Source organism: Athene noctua, chromosome 2, assembly GCF_965140245.1.
Source record: "Athene noctua chromosome 2, bAthNoc1.hap1.1, whole genome shotgun sequence".
NCBI classification, from domain to species: domain Eukaryota; kingdom Metazoa; phylum Chordata; class Aves; order Strigiformes; family Strigidae; genus Athene; species Athene noctua.
The window spans coordinates 117,681,077-117,704,198 of NC_134038.1; the positions used below are offsets into that span (position 1 = coordinate 117,681,077).

Sequence of the window (23,122 nt, forward strand, 5' to 3'; positions counted from 1 at the left end):
CAGGTGTCAAGGTCTGACACAAAGTCGCTATAAAAAGCTATGGCTCTTTTACAGAGCAGACAGGGCACCACAACAGGATAGAGATAACAACACTGTTGTGTACTATTACATCAGAAAAATTTCCACTAACTGTAATCTCCATCTCTCTCTTCGGTGACTAACTATAAATAGCATCAACCCCGAAGCATCAGGAAACACAACATGCTAAGTGGAACCTCTGCTGAAAGAAATCAATTCAATCACAAGCCCATATTTTGGTGTTAGCAAATAGTTTCTTAAGACATAAGATACAAAAGCAGACACATCAATGCTGTACACACTAGCAGCTCAAATAATTCAGGCCTGAAGAAGCAGGAAGCATAAAGCTTGCTATACGGATTTTAGTCCCAAGACATAAGTAATATACTGTTTACTTGGTCTCATCTTGTAGCGGACAAGCCCACTTAATTCATTTCAAAATCAAACTTCCACCTGCACAAGCTTCTCGTTAAATCTAGGTCTAAGATGGCAGACAATGAGAATTAGAACATAATTTGTTACTAGACATAGACAGAAGCATAGTTTTAGCATTGGGCTAAAAACTCCAGTCATGCAACCTTAGAAGCCTGTGATACATGCGCCCAAATCTTTAAATCGCTTCATTATTAGTGTTCATGCAGTGGCTAGTACTTTTCATCTGGGAAAAGGCTTGCAGTAGCTGGCAGTGACTGAGGTGAAGAGATCCCCAATTCCGTAACAATTTAATCATGGAACTGCATTACAGAAATTGATAAATTACAATAATAAAAGCAGATGTGATAGTAGGGGAGGAACTGTAAGAAATATTTTTCCCATATAATAACGAATGCATCTAATATGCCATTGGATTTATTTTTTGTAAGTTTAATCATGTTAGAAAATATCTTACTGTGCAAGAATTTCTATCAAAGAAACTGTATAAACTAAATTTTAAAAGTTACACTTACTGAGAATGTGAATTATTCAACAAGAGAGTGGCAGATTTATCACCCTTGCAAAGTAAAAATGTATATCTACACTGCTAAATATTTTATTTAAAAAAAAAAAAGTCAAACCACAAAAAAATCTGCAGTGAATGAGGAATACCATAAGTCCACTTCTAATCAGAATACTGTTTTTATGTGCATCTGTGCTATGGAAGCAAAGATTTCTTCCCTGAACAGAAAAATAAATTTTATTAAATGTCTCCTAAGAATAAATCTCACACACACCCCCCACACCCTACAACTCTCCACCCCCAGTCACCTTGTCTGCATTTCACAGGACCAATCAATCTAAAAGCAAAAAAATACAACAGTTAGTGCAGTGTCTTCTTGGACTTTGAAATCACATTCCATAATATTTCCTGTACCATTAAAAGCATACAGATATGTAGTAATACTCAGTAGTTCATTTCCTTCCGACAATATGCCCCCAAAAAATCTTGAGGGCAACTCCTAACACTATTTAAGTGTATAGAAGACTTCTATAAGACTTCTATAGAAGACGTGTGCAAAAAGAAAACAGGAGAGAAGGGGGGGATATTAAAAAAAAAATTCACTAATTATGCTTCAAAATCACAAGTATCTCCCAATGAAGATAAGCATACCAGCACCTGAAAAGAGTTAACATCCTGAACCAGAGGAGAAGTTTTGGAAAAAAAGAAAACAAACCCCACACCATAAAGCTCTTTATTAGCAGTTCTTGTAAAAAAGGTAATATTAGGCTGTATAAAATATATAATCAAAAAACATGCCAAGTAGACAATTAGCAGGTAATAATTCTACAAAACCCATTTTGATCTCTCATCATTTTAGATAAAATTCAACCACCAGAGGCTGTCAACCATTCCTTATGTCAACTATTCTCCACACAGGTCATCATATCTTATAAAAGCCAAACAAACAAACAAACAACAACAACACAACCCAAACAAAAAAACCCCACCTTTTTGAAATCTTAGACCCTGAATTTTTCTTAAAATACTCTCAAGCCCATCCACAGTTTAGCAGGGAGGGGGGGGGGGAAGAAATCAACTCTTGCTTACCCAGATCATGAGTCCCCCTGCTTCAAGCAACAAACCTGATAAGGAAAGATATTCTGAGTTTTTGCTGTGAATCCCACTAAAACTAAAATCTGAAGTCTATACATCCTAAAGAAGATAAAGGTCCATCCTTCCCTTAGCCTTAATAGCCCTAGCTACTAATGTAAACAAGCTTCTCAAGTGAGGAGTTATGCAATCTTTGAAATTAAACAGTCAAGGCCTCCCAGCAAGTTCTAAAACAATGACATATGGTCAGTAACAGGAGATTTTATTTTTTTTTTTAATTTCCAAAACCACTTAAAAGCATTTGTTCAGATCTTAATGGAATTTACGATAGCTTTTGTCTGTCTCAGGATTCACTGCACATTTTATCTATCTTTAACAGAAAGGCAACTGCTGCTAGAACATGATATATTAGGGTCTAACACTTTCAAGAGAGGAGACAAACATTTTTCAAAAATTAGGTACTTCCTTAGTCTCAGGCATACTCAGCAAAGCAGGCCAGAAATGTGCAGTGCAAGAGGGGCGGTATTCCTCACCCTTCTCGTCTTCAGTGCAACAAGTAGCAACACTAAGAATAAGAAAGCACTCCCAATTCAGGTGAGGTTTGCAAGGAAAGTAACAGAAACCAGAATTACCTACCACCACTTGCAGTCAATGTACATCTTAAAACCAGCATCATCATGGGCCACGAATTAGCATCATAGTAGAGAGATCAAAGAATCACAGAAAAGTACCACTTATTTACATATTATGATCTTCGAAAGTAAAAATCAATACACAAGCAAATACATTTAAAAAAATACCAAAAATCAAACAGAAAAGTAAAAGCATGTTCAGAAGGCGGAAGCTTGCTTTTGCTTTCAAGAAAAATGTAGCTTTTGTTTGAATTCATTTTTTTTTAAATGAAAAATATATAGCTGATATAGCAGATCGAACTTGCATATTGCCTTTATCTATAGCTTAGCCCTGTAAAATTTACAGAAAACATAGCTGGGACAGACAGAGATGTCTTCCTCCCACACCTCAGTCACCTTAAAAAAATGATACCTCTGCAAAATTCAAACCTAGTGTAATAAACATAGCTACTTTTTTCTTGAAGAAAACTAGTTAATCCCAAAGCTCTATCAAATCTTAACATAAGCTTGTACAGGGTTATGAAATGCAAGGAGCTTTGAGCTTGTCTATGCTGCACGTTCTTCATATATCAAAGTTAGTTTGGAGAAAAAAAGAAAAGCATCTCAAGCAAGTTACAAGGAAAAAAACCCTACCCTGAGAAAATTAAAAGATAAAGCCAAATTAGCATTGCACATATATTCAATTTTATTCTTTTTTTAAAAACCCCAACCTGTGTAATCTCAATATTGCTGGATTTAATTGTGCAGTAATTCCCACCTGATCAGAAGTGCTGTTAAAAATACAACCTCCCTCCAGAACAAGGCAGAAACACTATTAAAATACCAAGCTGCCCTGCTGGGCAATTTGCCAGAAAGCAGCTCTGAATGTCTGGATTTCTTCCCAACTGTGTGAACGCATAACACCAGAGGGAGAGCCCGCTGCCTCTGTATTCCCCCCTCAGGACTGCGGAGCACCGGCACACACAAAACAGCCGATGTAACGCACCGTGCGGCATCCTCGCACGCCTCAATACCCTGACTGCTCCTGAAAACGGCAAAGATTGTGGATGGCTTCAGGCGCTCCTGAGAGCTGTGACTGACCTTGTCTTATCTTTGGCAGTTTGCCTTACCAAGTCATTTGAAACGTTGGTGTTTGCCACTTGAACCGAGCCGACAGTTCCCCCAAGGCAGAGGCCGCAGCTCTTTGCTTCCCCACTGCGCCCCGAGGTGCAGCTGCCCCCATCCCCACCGCTGAAGGCCCATCAGATGCAGGTGTTCGTAACTCATGCTACCAGGCATTTCCCGGCAGACAAGAGTTCTTTGCATGACAAACGGGACTTAGACACCAAAAGGCGAAGCTTTGGAGGCACCAGCCCTCCAGCCCTGCTGGTGACAGCCATACCAGCAGCACACTGGCTGCTCCCTCCCACACCATGCACAAAACTCTCAGCTTGTCTCAGCAATCTCTCCAAAGCCATTTACAAGCATTCTTCTAGAAAAATCATCTTCAGTTCCCTTTAAGAATGAGAAGGTAATAAATGGGACTGGTTTCCGGCTGTCAAAGCTGTCACAGGTTTTGCTGGTTTATGGCATACCTGGTAGACATAATGCACCAACATGAAGTGCAGGCTGTCACGAGGTCTAGTACAGACAAGCCTTACTATGTATGGCTAAATTACATCCCAGAGGCTACCTGACAGACAACTTCCCCTCCATAACCATCAGAACAGCACACAAATAGGAGAGAAAAAGAGTAGAATACAGCCAGCTCCTTCTGGAAGAGTGGGAGAAAACACTGGTTGAACAAATGGGCTGGATGGAAAAGATTACTGATTGCGTTTCAAACTGATTACTTAATGGAATAAGAGAGTAGGAAATAAAAATGTAATTTACCACTCTGGTAATGATTAAATTTACGAGTCAGAGCTGGTATATGAGAAAGCACAGCGCCCAAGAACCACTGACAGCAGTATTTTGATAAGCACTAAATTCTTAAAAAAAAAAAAAAAACCAACTGGAAATTGCAGGGGCACATAAGTACATAGATGTAATATATTATTAAAGCCACAGTAAAACCTAATAGCTAGAAACAGTAATAAATACATTTAGATAAAACATTTAACTGTGAGAATAATTAAACTTTAAAATTTATTGACGATGTGATTCTTCCAAGTTTTCAAATTTAAGTTGAATGTCTCTAAACAGATTTTAAGGGTAGACACTTTCTTCAGTTTTGGTTTGCTACAACAAAGGAAAAAGGGAATATACAAGGATACATGCTTGGATTTGCATAGTACCAAAATAAATCATTTTATCTGAGCAAGATTCTTACTCCAGATGCACCTAAACATGATACTTCCACAAAATCTTTCTCCATCAAATAATGTGAACTTAGAAGTATTTTTCTGCATTATAATTGTAACTGAACATTCACAAAATATATCTGGGAACAACATAGGTATTTCTGACCTCTCCGCTGATGGAGGGATTTCCTACGCTGCCTCAAAACATCTGAGCCTGCCACATGGTACAGGATGCCTGAAGAAAAAGCGCCTCAAAATACCTGAGCCATCTGCGCAGCAACAGTGAATCCTTAAACAATTTGCAGCGAGTCATCTCTATATCAAATCCCTGACAGGAAAGACTAAGCAAGGGTGTGTCCTATATCCAGGTTTCAAGATTTTAGAAATACAATAGCAAGTCAGTCAGCAGACATTTTCAGAAGGTTCCTCTAAATATACTTGCCGCTGACATATTTCACTGTCCCACACGGGATCAAAACCTTATTTCTTAAGGCAGGAATTTAGAAACTAATTTTAAAGAAAAAAAAAATAAAAAAGGAGCAAGCTATTTCAAGTAATACATATAAACAATCCTTTATACTATAAATTCAAACTGATGTTTTGTTTTACTTTATTTGGAGAAACAGGGCACATCCCTTAGTGCCAATACAGAACCACAGCCACTGACTTCCATGACACAAGTAACAACCTGTTTAATAATCCAATGTTTATCTGCAGGCTCTCCAAAAATCTTTGCAAATCTATTAGTAACATGGATCTATTTCAGTTAAATGCTTTGGAGAATCAGCATGGGTGGCAAATTCTGCACCATTCTTTTTTCTTCTTAGTAAATTAACATCAATCTAATCTCTATCAAACATAACACTACTTTAAAGCCTCTGCCCACTCAGACTGATACAAATGGCAAAATTCCACTCAGACGGTATAGGCTCAGAAAATCTTGCACCTTAATTAAAAACAAAGAAAAAAGTGTAAAAGAGAACAGAGTTACGTCAAGAAATGAAATAATGGAACTGCTTTTAGCTGGAACATAATAAAGTGACTGAGCAACTCAGGAATTCTCTATTTAGATGTAATTCAGTGTAACTACTCACCTACTCTAATATTAAGAGAAAAAAGACGCTAAATATTGACTCTAAGGAAAAAATATCTTTCAATTATCTAGCCCATAACTGTAACATATGCACAGATGTTCCACAACTCAAGACACTGTAAAATTAAGGCTGTTCACAACAGAACACATTTTACAAATACTTTTTAAGGCTGTTTTTATTTCACAGTCTTTGTATGCTGATATTTATTTTCCTCTTCCCCAAGCCCTAAAAACATTAGCTCCAAAATAGTATGTAAAGAATAGCCTATACCAAAGAGCATGTAAGGAAAAAGTATCCTCTAATAGCAAGGCAAACTTGTAGTGTACTTTTTTAACACTGCATATGTTTTCCAAACTGCAAACCCCCAGACTAACAAATCCCTTAAGATTTGAGCTCTGTCCTCATTTTTTTTTTGTATGTGACAGCTTTTAATAAACATTAAAAATGTAAGTTGATTCAGAACTGATTTCTTTTGAAAAGTTCCCAAAGCATTTTTAATTTCCAGAGTCAAGGAGAAAGGAAGGCTGGAGAACTGCAGGCAACATTTTGATTTCTTATACACTACGATGCACATCAACTGTTGTAAGGCAAGAGACAACTCAGCACACTGCAGTTACGCACCCAAACCCGCTTTCTCCTGTTGTTCTAACAGACATATTTCTGAACGTACCAAAAATATTCTGAAGGCAACACTTAAAATACACACCCACCACAAGCAAAAGGAATTGTTACATTGACATGGTTTCTTTCTTCCTGGTTTGAAACCATGCTGAGATCTAACGATAACAAGCAACACAGAAGGCAGTTTGTCACTGTTCTTCGCTGCACTTTTGACATCTGTTTCACAGCTCTTGGACAGCCCATTTCCATTAATCTATCATGAGAAAGGACAGGAGATAAAATTCCCAGGCTGCAGAGAGCATTAGGAGACTTTCCTAGCTGACTGTACACTAAGAAAGAACTGTAACAGCCAAATTATGTTACTGTGAATGGACGGAAGATGCTGTAATTCCATTCCTCCTTTTGTCTTAATGGAGGTATTTATGTTGCGATCTTGAGGGCAGACCACTTACCGAAGACATTACCAGCCACCTGACAAAGGAACAGCAGACTAAGAACAAAAGGTGACATCCTGGTCCCATTCAGCAAAAGCAGGTCTATGCTTCCCTGACTTAGCCTACAAATTATCATTTGTAAAAATTTACATATATTACTCCTGCTGCACATTAACATTTAAGAAGATTTCACCAAACAACCCAGAAATTTGTTATCAAATCTCTGTAGAAGGTAAACAATTAAAGGCCTCATCACAGAGAGAGCTTAAAAGCATAGCCTTTGTAATATTTATGCATTTTAAAAGAACAAAAATATGTTTGCCATTCAGTATCATTAAAACATAAAGACAACAAGCTGCTTCAAACTTCAACACTTTCCTAAGATTAGTATCCTAAATCAAACAGAGATAACATGCAGGTCATACACAGCTTCCACACAAAAAAATGTACGCTCAGCACACTGTTAATAACAGGGCTTCTTTTATTTAGAAGATTAATTTCAAGCACCAGTCTTTGAAAGCAAAAATCTCAGTTTATATGACAAGATTCCAAACTGGCTTCTCTTATACAGAAGCAAAAGCAACACTAAAAACAAACACAGGATCTGACAATAACGGACACTTGTAGAGAAGGAATGGAAACAGGAGGAGGAAAGGGAAGACTGGTGTTATAAAAAATTTAAATTAATCCCTTCATTATATATAGGTAACTTATGTGAGATTTGAAATCATACAACACATTTTCTATTTTTCTGCAGGACACTAAATACTCTGTACTCACCATATTTGCTATTGAGGAATAATGAGATCACTAAAGAGGATCTGCCCACCTCATGTTAGAAAATGTTAGGAAAGCACCTTCAAGCATGAAAAACAGCCTGCGATACAAAATTATATTAGTACTCACTGGGCAATCCTGATTACAGAAACACAGTGGTCAGCCCTTGAAAAAGAAAAATAATTGGAACTAGCTCCTCTGGATTAATGCAATAATCAAAAAGCCCAATGTGACTGATCCATATGGAGAGAACTGTGTGGGCTGAAAGATACTCCACTTCTGAGAATCTCCTTTGAAGTCTAAAATAGAGTAAGCATGGTGGTCTCAGCCCAAGTCCCTCCAAACACTGCTACAACTCATCTCATTTAATATGGACCAGCTGACTGGCAGTAGGAAAAACAAAGCACCAACAACTTTACAGCACAGCTAACAATCATAGAGAAGGTCTCAGTCTGCACTGACTTAAGGAACAGTGAACAACCACCTCATTGCCCTCAGGATGTTTATTATCTAGTATCATAATTAATGCCATTTCAATTAAACTGCATATGGGAAAGCAGCAGGAATTAAAAGTAAATACCAAGACTCTTGTCAAAAGGAAAATTATAGCAACAAGCTATGAATATTTGTTATTATCTCCTGACTGCAGTTATGAGGCTTTGAGTTGCTCTTAACAGTTTTCATTCAATCTCAGACAGCACAATAAAGTTTATTCAGTTTTCTCACTTGAGATGAGGCATGAGACATTCACATTTATAGGGATTTTCAGAATTCATTATTTTCCAGACAGGATTTAAATGCAATCCTACAAAATACTTCCCATTTGAGGATGTTTTCAAGGAACACGAACAGTTTTAAGAGCCTACACATCTCTTAATTTGCAGGCTACTTTTTATGCAGTATTCACATACATTTCTCCAAGTACGAAGGAAATCAAGATAACGGTCCAGTTTACCATAGACTTTGTGGTTTAACCACAAGAAATCAGAAGTAGTAGACCCATGGGAGAACGTTTGTACGCAGTGGGGCTGTACTTGGACGAAGATTATCTCTAAGACTGCTTTAGCTATGACAAAGCAAGAAACAGAACACCCTGCGTTATGTATTACATAGTACATTCATCATTCAAGATGTTGTGTGACAGTGATGTTCCCTAGCTGGCATCCACTAAGAAACATATACACATATGTGTGTTGAATTATGCTATATACAGCCTTCAAACTACAGGCATACTTCTCCACTTATCAGTAAGATACCTCACATCATCTATAAGGATTCAAGTCCTTCACTTTCACCACTTAGCACAATTCCTCCTTTGTTTTCAACTTTATCATACTAGAAAATGGTAACATTTTAGATTATTCATTTCTGTTCCTCTATTTTGTGAAGCTACCCTGATAAAGAAGATAAAGTTCCTTCATCCCTCATCAACAGTAAGTTTAAACAGAGAACCAAAGGGCAAAAGAGAAGGCTAAGGAGGGATGGCTACTTCAGATGCAGGAATCCAAGCAGTAATCTTACAGACAAAAACGCAAGGAATATTTTCTTTTTCTCTTTTTCTTCCAACATCACACTACTGCTGAAATTGTATACAATAACCAGAGGGGAAGAGATGACTAAGTCAAAAAAACTTGTAACAAAAAAAACCCAGCCGGGGCCAAATCAACACTTGGCTTTATTTCAACCCAAAAGAAAAACAAGCTGCAACACTGGGAAGAGCAAACACTAGGAAGGGTGACCATTTGCAGGCAAAAAAGGTCAGACATCTGAACAAACTTGCTGGAGCAGGTGACCTCTCCAGACAAACACTTCCTTTTGGCAAGTATCTTCCCACTTATAAGGCACCTTCTCCTGGGAAAATATAATACATTCACAACCTTCCAAGTGTATTTTACATGCCACTGGGCACCCAGTAGATCCTTATGATGCTACGAAAAGTTAACCTGTAACAGAAGTATCCAAGGTTTGCATCAGCACTGCGTACATCCTTAAGCAACAGAAAAAGAATATGGCTCACTCGGGCTACAGGTCTACTTTGGTTAAGCACACTTGATCAACCAGGCACAAACATGAAGGTTCACTTCCGTCATAAAGTGCTCAACCAAGAGAAGCATGACCAGTAAGTTAAAAAATAAATAGTACTGTCACTGTAGCATTGAAATTATTATTTCTTACAAACCCTGCTATCAAATATGAAGTTCAAATGCACCAAAATTGGAAGAGGGGTTATTTGGGGACAGGAGAGAGAGAGAAGGAGGAAGCCTATGCAAAGTCATTTGGTTAAAAGCTAAACTAATTTACAGAAATAAGCATTTCTGCATTGGAAAATAATTTGAGAACTTCCCCAGCAATATAAACATGTCGAAAATATAAATTCAGCAAAGAGGCTGGAATTGGGTCACTTGCCTCCCAACATTACTAGACTACAGGAAACAGATCCTAGCTGTAAATTGCTCATTCTTAAAAATTACAGCCACCTTATGAAATTTAAATACTAAGATACGCAGTGTTCTCCATTGGATAACTCCTGAGTCCAATTATGTAGCACTTCCATTTTCAGAAGACAGAATGATTGGGGGAAGATAACTTAAAACTAAAAGATGACAACATACATGTAATTCAGGATCAGAATTTAAAGGTATTTCCAGTGCATTGGCTACATTTCAATGCAACAGCAAAAGAATAAGGACAGAGTTCTGTATTTCAGTGAGCTTTTAATCAAGAAAAAAAAAAAAGAGAACTTCCATCAACAAAATTAGTTCAGAGAATATTGAGTGTTCTTAATTTTGAGTACAACTCAACAAGTAAATAAATGTTAGAGCAATGTAATTTTATTTTAAGGTAGGTAATAAAATATCAGTTTCAAATTGCCAAGGACACAATACAGTATTTCCTATTTCTCTACACAGGTGCAGCACAATATTCCTATATATAGGAACACCATATCTGAGGAACTCAAGAGCACATACAACTCGTGCAGCCTTAATCAACTACATATTCAAACAGGTCAAAATCTGGCAGGGACTTTGTAAAGTCCTCAGAAAAGAGGGCAGCCAATCACAAGTTCACACGAACCGTCCCGTCACGCCTGATGTAACTTGACAGGCGTGAGTTATGCACCTCCAATATCTACAAATGGATGATCAAGAAAAACACAAAAGTTAAAACCCTCAAATCAGAAGATAAGTTTTAGGAAGATTAATTAAAAGCAACATTAAATTCATTACTATCAGGTAAAGACAGTATATTACACTTGTGCAAGAGGTTTGTGATCTAGACAGTTTTCTTAACATTTTTTCAGTAGCTGCCCATGCTTATTCACACAAAGCTGAAAAAACAATTGTTACAGAGCTCCAACATTTTCATTTAGTGTCAGGTAAACCCAGCTAAACTATTTTGCAGCAGTCTCAGCTGTAAAAAGAATTACTTCAAAAAACCTCCTTCTCTGACAGCAGTTTTCAGCCCTCTCATTGTGCAATACACCAGAATACGCGCATAATCAATCAAAACAAAAAATTTCACTGATGTTGAAACTGAAAAAATAATGGGGTCCTACTTCTAAAGCATCTCAAACAAGTTCTGGCATGAATCAAGCTAACTCTAGAAGTCAGATTGGAGATTACAGGAACTCCAAACTCAGTTCACTGTTAAAAAAGTATTGTTCTGGATAAAAAAACTGCAGGTGTTCTATAGCTCTGGAAAAAGCCTCCCAAACGTACAAAACAAACATAGATGACTAAATGCAAAACAGATCTCCCCTAAGAAAAGGTACACACTACTGCTTATTCAGAGGCCAGTTACATACTAAGGTTCTGGAATCCCATTTTCACAACTCCCAAAACAAAAGAAAAAAAAGAGAAAAAACAACCCCCCCCCCCCACCCAATACAATGTTTTAAGAATTTTTAAAACTCTGGTTATCATATCTGACATATATTTTAATGGTTGGTATCTACTTTTGCCCCTAAGCAGGACACTAATTCCTCTCTATCTGAAAGCCACATACCTGTTAGAAATTACTTATTCACCCTGTTAGTCAAGAGTGTTGCTTTACAACATAAAATACAGCCTCTACTAGTTATCCATTCACCCTTCTGAAAAGGCGTAACTGGTTCAGGATTTGTTCTTGTTTTACATGAACTTTAGAACCTATATACTTCCCTTCTGGTAAAGGCCCAGATACAGGGAACCCTAAAGGTGGACCTCCACAGTGTTTCCACTTCAAGTCCACCCCCCAGCTGATTCCCAAAATGGAAGCAATAATTCAACATTCACAGTGGCAAAAAAGGAGAAAATAATTGCCCTTTTGCTGCAACAGCAACACAGTGACTTCACAGATAAACACAGAGTAGTTTTCAACTGCAATATAAGGAAAGACTATCCAATTTCTCTCTTGGAGCATGTCAGAGTCCCCTTTTCATTCTGTCAAGATCTTCAAGGCAGCTCTGATCATTGATACTGCTAGGGACTGAAAGACCCTTACATCTCCAAGAAGCAGGACCAACGCACATGGAGAGAATGCAAGTTAGCTGTATTTCTATTCCACCGGGTTTGGGGCAGGGAATTCTCCATGGAGCAGCAGACTCCAAGCCCACCATCTCATTCACCTCATAAAACTCTGGGAACAAATACACAACCTGCATCTGAAAGCACTCTTCCAAAGCAACACGAAAGTATACTGTACATTTTACGCCCCACGGTACCACTGCTTGATAAACAGCATAGTCATTTCACAAACATTATAAAATTTGAAGTCTTTCACACATTTCTGAAGTCCAGTATTTACATGGCAGCTTTGTATCAACTGCACAAGAAACATCATTTTAAAATCACAGACTGGTATTGGTTACTTACTGGTTATTTGTATTGGTTCCACAGAAAGTAACTGACTGGCACAATATTTTTTAGAATACAAACGTAAAATTATTGTACTAGAAATTTTGCCTACTATACACAGATTATGGCAGACAGAGATAAAACTTATCAGGCTCCAGCCTGCCATGGCTTCAGAAGGTATCAATGATCAACTTTAGTACACTCATGAGTGGCTTTGAAAGGAGACACTGTGATGTAAACCTGTAGATTAAAAAGAAAAATTCAAGCCCTTAAAAGGGATTACAGTGTTGAGATAAATGAGCACAGGTGTCAACCGTTTATCTGGAATTAGCATCAGAATTTGGGACTTTGAAGAATTTAGAATGTTTAAAAGTCTGTAAGTAAATTGATTTGGTGAAGGAAAATAATCTGTTAAAGAACTTTATTACTCAGGGGTTAAGTTTCTCCACCACAGAAGCAAAGATTAGAGCTAGACAAAACACACAAAGATACTCCTTCCAAGGGATCAATGTGCCCACAGAGACCACAGTTAATAACCCTGAAGCATTTTTGCTCTCAGCACACATGAAATTCTCTTCTGACTTTAGTTTTGCTAGGAAATGAACAACATCTGCATTACAGCACCAAACAACAAGCTAAAGCAGCCTTAAAGAAAAAAAAGAGTAACTCCACTCTGTGAGAGAAAAGTTACTTTCCAGCAATATTGTTAATCAATACAAAACGAACATTTTAAACACTTAAATGCTAAGGCATACAGATGTGATTTGGTGTTTCCCTAAAAATAACATATCTGAAATTCCCTGGAAAACAGGCCATTCAATTATATGCTTGAAGCCTACTGAATTATTTGCTTTCTTCAAAGGAGACAGGAAAATAACCCAGTCAAATCTTTCACACACTTAAATGCTGTAACAGAGGTTTTAAATATCAAGTTCCTGTATCTTAATTTCACACTGCTATCCCAGCAAGTTACTTAAAACTGAATAATAAGCATGTCTCTTAAGACAGCAGGTCCCCTCCGACTTCTGAGGATAATACAGACTTGTATTGCTCTCACTGATATACTGAGTTGTACTCCTTACCAGGAGATTTTGATTCCTCTCGGCAGCTGTCTACTTTATGACCTGAGAAACACAACAGAAGAAAATGAGAAAACTCTATTTGAAAAAAAGACCTTCATTACTCTGATTTAGCACTTGTGACAAATGGCACGTGTCCTCGCCTTTCCTAACTGTTTGAGAAGTCCCCATTCTAAAATGGAAATATAATGAAACTATTTTTATAAGTTTTAATATCAAATAACTGATCACATCAAAATTACAATAACGAAAATAGCAGATTCGTGGTCATAAAAAGTTATTGTGCATGACTGGGCAACAATTCTTTAACCAAAATTAAAATGAAAACATGTTTATTAGTTTGGATCAGTTTGTTAATACGACATTTAAACACTGTTCACCTCATTTTCTAGCACACATTTCAAGGTGATACATCTATTTTATAAATATTCATCCATGTTAACTTGCTATATCAAACATTTAATAAGCAATGGCTAATACATATACAGAGAGGGAAGGGAATAGAGGAAGGGACAGAACCACTTCATTTGCTTAGAATCTCTGCAACAGTATTTTTGGCTTCTTTACTACTTTGCTGTGTTTTGCATGCGCCCTACAGTTCTCAATATTCTGCAGTGTATAAACAATCTGAAGTCCAAAACCTTTCTCCATTATTTTAAGTACATATATCTATATATATGCAAATATGTTTATGTGGGAATTGGCATTGTTACTAGAAGGATCACTCAAATTTTAAAAAAATTAAGAACAGGTATATAATAACACAGCTGAGCATATCAGCAAACAGTGAATTTATCCTATGCAAAAGGACGTTTTTCACTTAGCAACAGAGAAAAGAGCAGAAAATAGTAGAGAGGACTATAAAAGATGACTGGAAATGGAACATGTTGGAAGTAAATTGGTAGGATTTCAATTGTAATAAGAAGCTTCTGAAAATATATTAATTTCAAAACCAGAAAATTTAACTATTTAACAAGGAAAACCCGAGAACAGTAATCTAGAGAGTATTCAGTAGTCTATAGGGATTTCTAAACATCAATCAGCATGAGGTAAGGAAGTCCAACTGAATCAAAGCATAAGCCGTGTTTGTGAGTAACAGAAAATTTTCTTTTAAGCATGAAAATCTGTAGTGAATGCATAAAGAATATTTCAATGGCAATACAAATAAAACTGAAATATCTTAGCAATAGTCTAAAAACTAACTTAATCTTATCAAAATGACAGAAGATCAGCCTCACAAAAAAAATACTTACATATCTTGGTTAGCAGATACAGTTGAAAGGAAACAAACCAGAATTAACAATATTGACACCTATTCGCAATTATTTTTCTTTCATTAGAACAACATTCTTCCACTCCCTAACGACAAAGTTAAAACAGAAGAAAGAACCGAGATGGTAAATGCCAAATCAAAGATTTCCCTTTTGTTAAATCTAAAAGCTGCCTGCTGCCTTTCCATCTGCCTAGCTGGCGCTTCAGTGGCCATCACTGAACAACTTACAGTTAAAAAACAATGGCAGGATTAAAGCTGATAGCAGACTCTTGAATGCTCATCCACCAATTAAATAAAGCCACCTCCTAGCAGACACACAACATGTGTTTGCTGTACCTTGTCCCTGTCACAGCTACCACTGCTCAACACTTCTAATGAATGTAAGAGATAGAATGCAACTGAGAGAACAACGCTGGGCAGGTGATCTTCTGCTAAAATGTCTATTTTGCATATGATAATCCATATCACACGGTACACTTGCACTTGGTACTTATCAGCTGGTTTCCTCTTATCTTTAGATACAAGAAACTGTAGAACGTCAAAGGACTGTTTACCACCTGTATAAAACTTTTACTTTCATAAATCAAGCAGCAAGGGCCTCTGAGACATCAGTGAAGTTACAGGCAGTGGCTAGAAATAGGTAACAAGTGAGCAATAACAGACATGACAGAATAATCTCACTTTCTGTCTATTTACTTACATACCCAGACTTTGTAAAGTAGCATCAGACAATGTAGAGACTTTATTGCAATTTTGAAAATTACTGGGGAGGGCTTTAAAACTATGATAGAAGCTGTATTCAAAATGGACAAGATTTCAAACCTCAGAATTTGATCTGGATAAGTGGTTGTTTCAAAAATACTGACACCAAGACATTTTGTAGGTTTTATCTGTTGGGTTCCCTCCTTAGACTTCAAATCAAGATATGCAAACAGACATGCACAGAAATTAAATTCCTTCTCTTTTTTAACTACCCATAACTGCTTAGGTAAAAGGTGAAAGTAATTTCTTATTCAGTGTTCTGGATAGTCTTCAGATAAAATACATTAAAATTACAGTCTACAGTGTTACCTGTTGACTAGTCTAAACAATATTCTGAACACTAACCTTTTGTGAAATGCAATCTTAGAAACAGTTCTTCTATTCATTGGAAATTAAAAGTAACCAAAACAATAACACACAAGTGCATGAACACTTGACTACAGTCTCAAATTGCAGTATTTCTTCCTCCTTGAATATGTATGTTGTGATTAAGTGCTGTACAGAATGGGGAGGGTGGGGGGAATGCTTATATATTGTTTAAGGCACCATCAGATTTGATATGCACATCCACTTTCAACAAATGGCAAGTCCTCAACTTTAACCTCTGTATGTTACCTACCTTTCAAGTATGTAATTTTTGCAATCGCTAAAGCTGCCTATATAATCAAGTATAGTATATTCCAGAAGATACCTTTTCTAGAAGAAAACACTTCTTTTTATCCAGTAGTAATGTATTTCCTGGTATAAACCCAGTTTTCTTTTGTGTGCTAACAATGCTCTCCAATACACAGAGCAGCAAAAATTTACCTTAACAGAAATTTCACGTTTCCAGTTTCTTTTCCCATTTGCACACTATCAAACAAGAAAAACCCAGACTATGATGCACAGCTGATGGCCTCACTGCATTCCCACCAAACAGTACTTATAGGCCATGTAATACCCAAATTACCCCCAGCATTCTACACAAAAGTTAACAACACATATAGCTCCTTCAGAAATTAGGAGGCCAGGACTGAAGTAAACTAACTTAGTTTTAGAAAGCCTATGCCACTTCTATAGCCAACTGAGAAAGTCAAGCCACACTCTTCCCTTTAAGGCCAAAAGCAAACGTCAGTCTGTGAGGTCATGCAGGTGTACTGCGTAAGTACTAAAATAATTACACACTGAAAATCTAACTTGATTTGCATGTCATTATAAAATGTATTGGTATGCAATAATTGTCTTTCAGAATTACATTTTGCTGTTATGAAAAAAATTAAGCAAACAAAAAATAGTATTTTTCAACATCCTAGCTGGCTCTGAAAACTTGTCAAAGTGTGCTCATAGACCCTCAATGTAGCCTAGGCCTAGCAAAATTAAAGTGGCAGGTATCTAAGGATCTCTGCTGCTCATGTAACAGCATCTTTCTGTAGGACTCCCGCATGTGCCATTCTACCTGGGAAATACAGGAACACACTCCAAAACAATCTCAACTTACTTCCTGTACCAGAAGCAATCCAGATCTAATGGAGAGGTTTATAAAAAATGTAATTTTTTTTTAAGGCTAGTACTATCTTTTTTTTAAAAGTAAGGTTACATCCAAAGAAAGTTCTTTTGTCTCTTTTACATGTTTACATGTATTCTTCAGTTCTGTAAGGCAGTAATACAGTAAAGTCCAGATATTTCCATGCACGTTCTCTGAACAGCCACTGCTGTCAGAGACACCGGCTGGACCAGCTGTGGGATTTCTCAAAGTGTCTGCTACATGCAATATGACACGTAAAGACAAGTATGGAAGGCACTTTTTGGAAGGAGGTAAAACGTAGTTAAACCTTATTTTGCATGTCTTTTAACCTTACTGAGTAATCAAGTGGGTTTGACTTCCTGAAAGTCAGGCTTAGATAGTGAGTATCTTAGCATATTAGATACATAGCAAATACTCATCAGAAAATAACAGTAGGCAGTAATAGACCCTTAGTCTGAAGGAAGAAAGAGAGACAGAAAAGCAGTTGGTCAGCTACCTTTAAAATACACTTTCACAGAGAAAAAAGTTGAGACAGGAAAAAATCTGCCCTTTGGTAAAACCCCCAAGGGGGTTGAAAACATGAGAAACTATTTCCATAGCTCAAGATCACAACTACTATGCATATACAGTTGTTTATAGTAACAACTATAAATGAAGCTCTATGTAGAGACACTGCTGAACTTCACTCAGAAAGAAAACACCGTCAAATGTATCATTTAATGCTGAATTCATCTTCAACAGGAGAGCAAAGCTGCTGATCTGTCTTATGTATGTTCCAACCAAGCACCCTAACATGCATACCACATGCTGTCCACCTTGCAGGTCCCATAAAGCACTTCTCAGTATATATCCTCCACACCTTAACAGTAAACACAGATGAAAACAGTTTTCAGCCAAGAGTGATGAGAATGAAAACTACGTGAGCCATGAACTAAGGACCAAAACCCAGAAGGACACCTAGTCTCTGACTGCAAATAGGAAGGTTATTTTTCACACCCCCCCCCTTTTTTTTTGTTGAGAACAAACAATAAAAGTCAAGAAAACCTATTGTACATTGTACTGAGATGCAAAAAAATTAGCAAAGTAAGCCTTTGGCTGTTATCAGCTCTAATTTACATGATCCTCATAGAAACCCATGTCCCAGTGGTTTCTACGTTCATACAGAACCCCTGATTTTCTTTACAGACGGGTTTTAGTTGTGGGGTTTTTTATATATACATACACACACACAAAAAACCCCAACCCATCCCACAACTATTCCATAAATCTTACAGCATCATTTTACTTTCAAGGAAACAATTTTACTATAAGACCTAGATTAATTTTTCACTTGGTCTAAACTGGCAGAATAACTCTCTATTTCTTTTCTTACAGTCTTCAGAAAACTGACACAGCCTGAAGGAACTCCCAAAACTTGGATTTGACTTCAAGAGCTGCCTCAATACATCACCTTAAAAATAAAGAGATAAAGTTTCTTAAATGTAGTTCCACTTGGTTAAGCTTATTTACTACAGATTAGTATTTAACCCTACGTGAGTTTTAGAGCAGAGAGAAGGGTATTGAAGCAAGCCATTTAGGGATGCTGAAATTCCTGCTCCAGTCTACAGCACCAATGAATAAAACAGTATTTCCCTACCCATGTCTTCCATGTGTTTCAAGGGCTTTTAGTTCTCTCACAAATATTAGTTGCTGACATGGAGATTGCTTTGCTTGAAAGATGCCTACTATTATTTTTAATGCTAGCTTGCGGCATCAGGATACTGTCTTTAAAAAATAAAAATCTTTTATAACAAGGAAATAAAAGAATTTCCATTAAGGGGAAAAGGACATATATTAACATAAAAATAAATTCTGTTCCCACACTCAGGCACAGTATTTGAAATATTATTTAATATCCACATTGCTTTCAGCTTTCTTTGTACATCTCATCAATCCTTTTTAATTCCATCTTTCTCGTAAACAGAGAGCTGAGGACATTCTTTACTGCTATCTGAGCTTGAAAACACAGTAAGTCACCCATTATTAATATATTATATTAATAAGCACAGGCATAAATACATAAAGAGTGTTGTTCATCACAACATTTATTTGCAAGTAATTTCTGATTCTCCATTGTTTACTATGTCAGTGTACCGCCATCGAGATGATGATGATCCCTTTTAATCAAAGGTATCTAACTACTGAAACTAATTAATGGTCACTGCCATTATTAGTTATTTAAAATACACAGGCATGTGCCTGGGGCTAACTGCTATATACTGTCACAAGGAAACCGTGACTTCTTCCTCCTATCTGTTTTAAGCTCCATTAAGAAAATACACTAACCACAAGTTTATTTATGGGATCAAAAAATGCCACCATGACCCAGTCCTGGATAATAACTTCAGCCTGCTAGGATAAGAAAGCTTACTTGTTGCAAAATAAACTCTGCTACAAAGGAATAAACAGAAGACAAAAGGGAAAAAAAGGATCCAATGAAAACATAGTGGGTGAAAAAAGAAATCAGACCCAGACAGCAAGATAGACATTTAGCAATGACACAAAACTGCTTCCTTGAACCAAGTCTAGGGTTTCTCTCCAAACAGTAAGTAAATATTGCCAGACTCTTACTTGAAAGATGCTGCAGAGAGCCTTCTAGAGATCAAACAGGCTTCTGGGTCAAATTATTTTCCAGATCACAGATATTAACAACTCTCTATAGAAGACATCAACAATAAAACTTTAGCAGCACATATTTTCCCTATTATTTTCTAACACATAAAAAGAAAAAAGTACCTGAGTTACTTGAGGAAAGAGAACTGTAAGCAGCAGAAAGTTAACAGGACTATTTATAAATCAGATGCAATATCCTCTCTCAGTAAATGCTTCGCTGGACAACTGAATGCTAAGCATCTTGCAAGAGCAAGATACATGTTCTGAATTATTTTAACAAGCATTAGTCTCACACAGGCCCTGTTCAGCAAACCTATGATAGGACTTAACTGCAAGATAACAAGCTCAGATGCTTTAATATCATTGCTAATCTAAGTGCTTTGCAGCTAGAAATGGATTTGAGCGTACAGTTTACATGCACTGCCGAAATGAAGCTTCACAATACTTAATTATATACTGCTGCACCCCTGCCAAAGTGGTTTTATCAGGAGTTATCTTTTGTTCTCCCCCTTTATTTAATATGTTAACCTTTAACAGGTTATTTCAGCCTTGAGGAAAGAAGGCTTAAGGGAGACCTAACCACCATGTTCCAGTGTTTAAAGGGTGGCTACAAAGAAGATAGAGACTCCATTTTTACAAGGAGTCACATGTAAAACAGGAGGGGTAATGGGTGCAAGTTACTCCTGGGGAGATTCCACAATGAGAACTATCAGCCACTGGAATAATCTCCCCAGAGAAGTGGTGGATTTCCCAACACTGGATGCTTTTAAGATTCAGCTGGACAGGGTGCTGGGCCATCTTGTCTAGATCATGTTTCTGTCAACAAAGGTCAGACCAGATGATCCTTGAGGTCCCTTCCAGACCTGGTATTCTACGATTCTATGATTTCCGGTATAGCTGCATCAAAACTATTTTGCCTTGATTAAAAACAGGATTATAACTCCCATGTAAGAGCTGACAATGCTTCAAGCAAGTCAGCACATTCTCTTGAGATCCAGGCACCTCCACTATTTTTGTCACACAAATAAGACAAGTCAAGTCATACATCTACAGCAACATTTGGCAGTGTCCTGACTTGACATGTGACATTCCCTACAGGTTTGATTAGTATAGCATGATTAGACTGAAGGAGCTGCTTGTGGAGATGATAGCACAGCCAGCAAGTAGAACACAAGAAGCATTCGTGACCACTTCAGCAACTTCTGCAAAACACTTAACAGAAGCGGACAACAGAGCTGGAGAGCCCTTCTGACCTACAGAGACAGAAACTAAAACCTTCACATGGACAAGAGCCACAGACCAACAAAATCAAAGGAAGGAAGAGTACAGACATGGGCGGCAAGTGGTAGATGAAAACTCCCTCTTAGTCCCACTGTTCCCCAGCAGGACAGGGCTGGGCTGCACATACAGCTGGACCTCAGCAACCCAACAGTGACTGCACAACAACCCTTCTCATCCTGCTAAGCCCCATGGGGCCACGGGATTTGCCAGGTAACCCTGGCCAGAACAAGCCAGCCACCAGCCCCATCAACTGAGGTCCTAAGTCACACGTTTCCACTCCCTCAACAGAAGTAAAAACCTTTTTCAGCAACTGATTTTGCTTTTCAATTAGGTGATGCCAAAGCAATCAGATTTGAGTCCCCGGATAGAAACCAACGAGATGCCTTATTTACATAAAGAAATGCAAAAATACATAGTTAGAGAAGATTATGTACAGCTGGACACATTGAAGCATAGACAGAGTATCAATTACAGAGACGGTAATTATCAAGAAATTTCTTTCATGAATTGTACATCTTAATACCGCTACTAACCAGATCTCTTCTCAGCTTTTTATTTAGAAGAAAGCAGTGTACAAGCATTCCACTACTCTTTAAAAAGAAAAAAACCTACACAGCCTCAGAACCTATGGTTTACTTGTAATCCCAAACTGTAATCCAGGGCATAAATCACAGAATCATCTAGGTTGGAAAGGACCCTGGAGATCATCTAGTCCAACCATTCGCCTAGCACAGTTCCCACCTGTTCATCATAAAGCACCCATTTCCAAAAGTCATGAAGAGAATTATAGCGATCAAAAAACGTTTAATGACACTGAAAAGTCCTAAGATACAGGGGGGAAATACAAAAATCTTACTAATATTTGGATAACCATCACACAGATCTGAGAGAACAAGGATTATTTTATTTGCTTGACTGTAAAACATACATGAGAAGTAGGAAACAAGGAGTGTGCAGCAAACATTGAAATGAAAACATCAAGTAATCTAACCCAGAGCATTGAAATCAACATTGCAAGGTACAATGCCATCCTGGAGTAATCACACAGACTGTGCTCTAGAATACACTGTACATATTGTGTACTTCTCATCACTCAAAAAGCAAAGCAAAACAGAAGGGATCAAATAAGAGGAGATGAGATCAAAGACAGGATTTCTGTGTTGTGGGTAGAAGAAGGTTGGGCTGATAGGTACAGGCAGAAGGCAAGTAAGGCAGACTATGACAGAAAGGTACAAAAAAATAGGGGGAGGGAGGAAGCAGAGAAAAATCATACAATCCTGCTAAAGCTACAGGGATAGACAAGGGCAATGATCAAAATGGAATATATTTATCTTTCAGCTCAAAGCTAGTTTTAACATTATACTAGCGACATGTCAAAAAAGAGAAAGTAATATTTTACTTGAAAAATGCTATTTTCCAAAGCATTTGTTAAATATAAAATCTTAGATACCAATATTTCATTCAAGAACACACACACAAAAAATAAATTCAAGGGGAGAGTCTACTACCTAACCCTAGTACGTGTCTCCAACAAAGCCAGGAGGCCTAGCCCTCACATCTGGAGCTTCCTGAAGATCATAAATATCCCAGGGACAAATGCCATGCTGAGTTTCCATCACACAGTTATCCAGCAACCCAGTAACAGAAGAGCCCCTCACCTAACCTCAGCCACCAGGAACTGAAGGAAATGAGGACATCAGCAGCATGCCCAGGACCTTGCTGTACATGCTGGTTCCATCACACAGTGGCTTACCCACTGCAACTATCTTGTCTTTAGCATACAATGCTTGGCAAAAGAAAGCACCACATTTCACTTGAATAACCTCTATGTATAAACCATCGATTTTTT

The 23,122-nt window shown here is 37.5% G+C and overlaps 1 protein-coding gene across 4 annotated transcripts in view; it reads right to left on the reverse strand.

The window, feature by feature from the left end:
* Positions 1–23,122, reverse strand: part of CCNY (cyclin Y) — a 136,845-nt gene that overhangs the window by 94,480 nt on the left and 19,243 nt on the right. The window lies entirely within an intron of this gene.